The sequence below is a fragment of the Neolamprologus multifasciatus genome, chromosome 8 (assembly GCF_963576455.1).
Source record: "Neolamprologus multifasciatus chromosome 8, fNeoMul1.2, whole genome shotgun sequence".
Lineage (NCBI taxonomy): Eukaryota > Metazoa > Chordata > Actinopteri > Cichliformes > Cichlidae > Neolamprologus > Neolamprologus multifasciatus.
In genome coordinates this window covers 27,009,483-27,017,049 of record NC_140446.1, presented here as the reverse complement: position 1 = coordinate 27,017,049, position 7,567 = coordinate 27,009,483, and the positions used below count along the sequence as shown (strand labels likewise).

General features: G+C 39.3%; 1 protein-coding gene across 2 annotated transcripts in view; it reads left to right on the top strand.

Moving 5' to 3' along the window:
• ca10a (carbonic anhydrase 10 (inactive)a) overlaps window positions 1–7,567 on the top strand; it is a 261,218-nt gene that overhangs the window by 173,585 nt on the left and 80,066 nt on the right. The window lies entirely within an intron of this gene.

The following is a 7,567-nucleotide window of genomic DNA, read 5'->3' as shown; positions in this document are numbered from 1 at the left end:
AAAAGTGATGCTTTGGAAGAAATCCCCATTCGTGTCACCTTTTAATATGATGGGGTTGCTGGAGCTTATCCTTAACCGTCGAATTGAAACGAATTGTCAGGGTACACAGTGGGCACAGTCAATCACTGGGCTAGCACTGAGACAAGCACTCGCACTCACGTCAATTTTAGAAACACCAATTAACCTAACAGGAAAATTACAGAGACAATTCAGTTCAATTTTATTTATATATAGCACCAAATCACAACAGCAGTTGTCTCAAGGTGTTTGAGACAGGACACAAGACAAGCTTGTGGAAGAGAGTCAGAAATGAATAATAATTAATGATTCACTAGCTTGGCCCACGTCCTCATTTTATGTTTGACAGCATTTTTGTAGGCAAAGTTGAATGGCTTGGACATGAATTGAACTGTGCTTGGGGAAGGCTTCCAAGGGGAGGGAGGGTGGGGCACATAAACGAGAATGAACAGCTTGTAGGACTGGAGGAACCTATAAAGATGAGAACCAGAAGGAGCATTTATGGAGGCGTGGTCCCGCTCCTGAAATTCCGATACTTAATCTCCAATTAAATGCCACATAAACATGGCCTGGGAGCTTGATGGTCCTCCACAGTATCTTTGGTGTTCCTACAACTGCGCTGTTCTAGCAGACCCAGTAAGGGGGTCACAGATCCAGTTACCACGGGGACCTCTGCTGCCTTCACTCACCAAATCTTCTCGAGGTCCTCTTTCAGCCTTTATTTCTCTAGCTTCTTATGTTCATTCCAATTGATATCACTATCACATATAGCTATGTCTCTCACTAGTGCCTTCTTCCTTAGCTAGTCCACCACTACTGTGTACAACTGGTTAGCCATCACCAGTTTTTCCATCTGTATTTGGAAGTCCCACAGGATCTTAGCTCCACACCCACTAGAATGGTTGAGACCAACCATTTTGACCTCAGGACTTACAGAAACAGAACAGAAACAGCATTAGTGAAGGTCGCAAATGATCTTCTTATAGCCTCTGACAGTGAATTCATCTCTGTGCCTGTTGTGTACTAGACCTCAGCGCAGTGTTCGATACTGTTGACCTTATTTTATTACAAAGATTAGAGCATACTCTAGATACTAAAGGCTTGAGTCACATCTATCATGTTACTGGGGAGTCTTCGTCATACACAAAGGTTAATTAGTAGTTCCGCATGATTCTGTGCTAGGATCAGTTCTGTTTATATTATGCATGCTTCCCCTAGGCAGTATTATTAGAAGGCATAGCATACATTTTCACTGCTATGTAGATGATGTCCTATTATATATTAAAACATGATATAGATCCTCCCTCTGAAATCCAGACAACAGTGAGTCTTATTTCCTTGCTCATCTGAAACTCCTTATCTGGTAGTATATAAACATGCATGCTCAGCACAGTGTGCCAGGTAAAAAATTATCCGGTTGGAAAGGGGGCATTCATGATGCATTCGCAATCTGTGGGAGAAAAAAGAGTCACAGTAAATTACATGCAGACAACGTAATAGTACCATGGCAATTTATACTTAATGGTTACGATAAAGCTATTTTAACCATTGCACATGAAAAAACCTGTGATACAAGTTGATATATCGCCTACCCCTAAGATGATGCACAGCTTAAAATTTCCATGAACCCAAATGACACCAATTAATTAAACTCCCAGAATGTCCTAAAGACATAAAGACCTGGATGACCTCTAATTGCCAGTTTCAGATAATACTGAGGTTATTGTACTGCCCTAAAAATCACTTACTCTCGATGGAATTACCTCAGTCTCCAGTAACACTGTCTTGGAGTCATTTCTGACCACAATATGTCCTTCAATGCACATATTAGACTAATATGTAGGAGGGCTTTCTTACATTTGTTTAATAACTCTAAAATTACATACATTCTCAAAATGATGCTGAAAAACTTGTTCATGCATTTATTACTTCTAGACTGAATATTTGAAATTCATTATTATCAAGTTGTCCTAAAAATTCCTAAAAAAGCGTTTAGTTGATCCAAAATGCTACAGCGAAAGTACTGACAGGGTCTTGAATAATCAGGCCTTATTGTAAAGATCATAGTACCATATCACCCCAACAGAGCACCTCGCTCTCAGACTGCTGGGTTACTTGTGATTTCCCTTAAAAGCAGTGTGGGGTGCAGAATCTTCAGCTTTCAGGCCCCCGTTCTGTGGAACCAGCTTCCAGCTGGTCATGGCAGATGGCTGCCCCTTTCTGAGCCGTGTTCTGCCTGAGGTTTCTTCCTTTTAAAAGGGAGTTTTTCCACTCCACCTTTAGCTAAAGTACTTGCTCATCAGGGGTTTTCTGATTATTGTAGGGTCTTACAATACTTTACCTTACAATATTAAGCAGCTTGAGGCGAATGTTTTTGTGATTTGGCACTATACAAATAAAACTGACTTAAACTGAATAGAGTTCCAGTCCACACTTGGCACAGATGTTACTGTATACTGTGCTAGCCACTTGGTTATGGTGTTCCATGAATGTCCAGACTGCTAGCATCTTGGACCTTGTTGCTAAGTGCTGGAATGTCTCGGGGGCATCTTTGCACAGCCTGCACCTGGGGTCTTGTGTGGTGCGGTATATGTCAGGCTATCTTGTCTTTAGAACCTGTTCCTGTGATGCCATGATTGCTGCCTCTCTGCTGTATTCTTCTATCTGCCAGTGCTACATGCTGTGCAAGGGCCTGTCCTTCCATGATAGTTCCTCTTTTTGCTTCTTCCTTCTGGCTGAGGGCTGTTTGTGAGTATGGAGGTGTGGGACCTGATTGACTGGTATTCATCAATATATTTGATGATAACATTGGTGGCTTTAAGTACAGTCGTTGGTGTACAGCTGGGGGCTGAGAATGCAGCCCTGTGGTGATTCGGTGCTGAGTGACGGGGACCTGCTTGGGTTGAGAGGGGTAGGCAGTCTCTGATGTGCAGAGAAACTATCAACTCGAAAAACTTCATGACATGGCTTCTAACAAAATGAGCAGTGACTGTCTATAATTCTGCTGTTATGCACCAGTCGTGGAGTACATAAACACAGAGCCCTTTCATGATTAGATGATGCACGCCGGCTGCAAAAACCAGCCTCCCTTAACAACACACTCTGAACTTGCTGCTCCACTCCTCCCCTGCAGCCAAGCCACCAACCACACATTCATAACCTGCAAGGTTGGAAAGCTCAAACACACGCTACGTAATTAACCGACTAATAAAATGATAAAATTCGCCTCACTGAAATGCGGCACCATAACCATAGCATGTCATATTATTCGTCAGATAGTTCCACTAAAATGCTCCAAAAGGCACTAGCAGTGCAAACACACTAAAGATGTCCAACCTAGTCATTCAAATTAGTAGCAGTAAAGCCTGACAGACATCTCAGTCAGGTACATCGGCAACTACGGCCAATCAAAGCAGTCACATTGACTAGTGGTGTGTGGATGTGCTGACATATTGATTCTTTCAATACCAGATATTTTCGTTCTAGAATTGATTAAAATATTGATTTTTTAGTAATTAGGGGTACATTTAATTTATGTAATGTAGTTTATGATTAATAGGAATACAGTGGAAAATAAATATATTATTGGGATTGTGTGAATGATTGGTAGGAACTAATTCTTTTTCTGCCTGTCATAGTAATATGTAAAATACAGTTGTGTAAATGCATCACAGCTCTCATTTGCCGTAGGCGGAGTCATGTGTGGAGCTATTTCAGCTCCACAAACAGCAAAGACACATGTGACACATGTGGCAAGGCCATGAACCTTGTCAAATGCAAACAAAAGTAAATTATAAAACATAATAAGATGAGTTTATGATGAGGTGAACTGAAGAGATGAAGAGGGACAGGTGCTGCTGGGTGAGAGAAACTGCTTGAGGAGACTGCTGCAGGCAGGCTCTATCCTGGTGCAGAGGGAGAAAATGCTGCTGGCAATGTTGGGAACTGACTTACGTCTAGGCTTAGGTTTTCGTGTCTATCTTTAAATGAGAGGAATTCACCAAATCCTTAATAAAATTCCATTTATTCAAATTGTAAAGCACTGAAAGAAGATTATATACACTAGAGATGGATCGATCCAATATTACGTAACAGTATCGGTCCGATACTGACCTAAATTACTGGATCAGATATCGGAGAGAAATAAAAAATGTAATCTGATTCATTAAATATCACAAAAGCACCTCACAAAACTTGCAACATAGCGTAACCCAGCTCATAACCTTAGTACGTCAGAGGAGTATGCATCACGTGATAGAGCGGCTGTGGCGTGCGAGTCCTGTCGGCGGTCTGGTTGAGCATTTGGAGCCTCGCTACCGAACCAGCATTTCATCTCAGAGAAAGGTATCCCAGAGAAGTAAAGCAAGTGTGTAAGTTCATCTGTGAATGTTTGTAAAGCATTCCCACGTTAAGCTTAACAACCAATATATGGAGCGACTGGCTCTTCTCTCTCCCTCCCCAATGTTCCCTCTAATTTTTCATGTGTCTGAGCGAACACACAAACTCCCTGAGCGGTCCCTTGGACCACTGTGAGCGACATCAGACGTGTGCACTGTGGTCACGCCAGCATCTAATCCATCCAAGTTACATGTTTATTAAAATAATCAAATTACAGCATTTATGTTAGACTACTTTTAATTAACTGCTTTAGCCCACTTACAATGAAAATTTAAAAAAAATTTGTTCATGACCTGTGTAGTAAGTTAACACTATTGGAAGACACAAATTTCTTTTTTTCTTTTTTCTTTTTCTTTTAATAAAGCTCTGACTTGTATTATGAGTCTGAGCCTGTGGTCTGGGAGAGAGTCTGTAACTCTCTGTCTGCAAAATACACCATATAATGACCAATGTTGGGCAATTAATTATATAGTTACTTCTTCAAAAAAGTAACTGAGTTATGCAAACAACAAAGTTTTTTGCAGCTGTTTATCTAAAAATGCAGCCAAGGCATTTTTTTAAAATAAACATTTCAAACTATTTACAGAACAATCAGCTGTTCTGCATCAAATCTGATGCCACACAAATTATTTGTGCCACTCCAAAAAATAATTTCTGTCCACTATGAGATGAAGGAGAACAACAGCCTGATACCTGCAGGCCTGACAACAGGAGCTGTATCACTGCTGTAACACCTGTAACATTCAGCAGTTGCCTCATTGTTCTGACACACACAACAAAACTATTGACTACACTACACACTAACTACACACTAACTACACAAGATTTGCGCTAAACGTCGCAAATCTCTCACATCTCAAAACACCGCCGTCACTCCTAAAACTTCCCCCCGTTTCTTAACAACTAGATGCCACGTTCCCATATCGTTTTTTTGATTGGTCGACATGGTACTTTTTTGGACGAATAGGAAAAGGAGAGGGGGTTAGGGTTTGTCTTTGCTCACAGGCAGAGAGTACTTTCAAGCCTTTTTTCGTATAAAACGCTGTTTTTACCGTTTCTTCCCGCAGTAAATATAAACAACGATAGTATTCAGGAAGAAAAACAAACATTGCATATATTTTTTTATCATAACTCTGGTTTTACGTGGCCGATCAACACAATTTAAAAACTGGTATAAAGTCCACACTTTTTCCGTCAATTGTTCCGTCTGTCCTGCTCACATCTCCAGTGGTTGTCCACGTTGTCATTAACGTGGCTTCACTCCACATCAGCCACACCGCTGTGCCAGCTAAAACACCGGTGTCGGCACATAAGGACGCTGTCATAGCCTGTCAATGATTAGCTGCATATGTGCGAATGTAAATCGCATTATTGGCTGGACTATGGGATAAGGTGGCATCGTTCTAATCCTATACGGGAGCAGCCAGTCACTTATTAACACTGGAAAACAGAATTGTTAAAGCATTAATTTTTATTTCAATTCAGGTTAGATTTTTTGTGCGCAAATCAGATTTTCTGTGCGCAGAGACCGTGCCAGCAGTGCGCAATTGCGCACGTGCGCAGCTTAGAGGGAACATTGTTCGTGCCATCTCTAATATAGACTAGGTATTCTATATATATACAGCGTATTTGCAGTAAAGCAGCCATTGTGGGCTTAAAAAAAATAAAACTAGAATTCAAAATGTTTCATACATACAATAGATAGATAACATGTATGTACATATAAAATGTTTCTTAGCTTTATTATTATTTTGAAACAGTCACATTTGTTTTTGACTGTTAACTGAATATTTTAAAATGTAGCTATTGACTTTTCAGGGTTTTTTCTTTTTTCTTGTGTCATAATTATTCATATTTAAACACTAAGAACAAGAAAACTGATGTCTTGTATTCATTATGAATGTATAGTTTGAAACACAATACTTTCTATTTGATTTTCCAAACACATAAAACACATAAAGGTATCAGTGTCGCATCAGTATTACCAATACCAGCCTGGATTTGTGGAAAGGAATCAGTGGTATTGCACATCACTTTCGGTATTTTAAAGCCTTACCAATATTCAAAGGGATTAGTTCTTTAAAAAAAAGTCACTCGCCATCTAATTTTTATAAATGGGAAACTATTTATAGCTCAATCCTTTTAATTGCACATGGCTGCAAATATGCTTTTTGATACTGTTGAGCATTTTTATTAAAAAAACAAAAAACATGAAGCTTTTAGACGTGACACTTTTGTTGAGAGGTTGCTTTTAATACTAATAATGTCAGTTTGAAGGTTTCCTGATGACCTTGTCAACATTGGGGCCTTGGTAGTTGTTCCACTACCTCCTTTTTCATTGCTGCCAGAAATATAAAATGTGGCTTAGATAGTATCCACTTTGGCTTACCCTGATACATGAAAATGCATTTACCAGATCATTGATGACCCACCTAGGATTAAGAGCAGGATTTGTGTTCACTTGACATTTACTTCTTTTTGAATTGCCACGCTTGACTACACTTTTGAACAAAGGTTTTAATAAAAAAATTATAATAAAAATTAATTTATATAGGATATTACCTTAATTTGAAAGCTAATATTTTGGTTTTCTGAAAAAAAGTATCTTATGTTTACAACAAAACCCTACTTTGCCTCTAACCTTGATAGACAGTAAGTGTTAAAAGAGAGAGAGATAAGAGATTAGAGAGTAATTTCTCTTGACGCCACTATGGTTCTCATCTATCCCACTATATGGAATTCTCACCTGGCATACCCAACTGGAAATCTAACTGAATAATGCTAAGGTTAAAATATAGGTAAAACATTAGATCTGAATGGTAACATCTTCTAGTTTCTGAAACTATGGTTGTGACTAAAATGCAACCCTAACCCTAATAGTAATTAACCTAGTTAAAAAATTAAACGTTCTACCATATTTACCCTGTGGGCCAATGCATCACTTGATGCAATTTTATGACACCCCTTAATCTAATCTTGGCCATAAAAAATGTCACATGACTAGATTGTTGTTGCAAAACCATATATTCCATTAGAGATTAGATCAGTTCCTGTAGAGTTGTCACAAAGAAAGACAGGGAATGGACAGTGTGACACAAGACAAGCCGTCCTGGCCTAGTTTTGGTTTGGCAATGAAATGCAGTTTTCATTT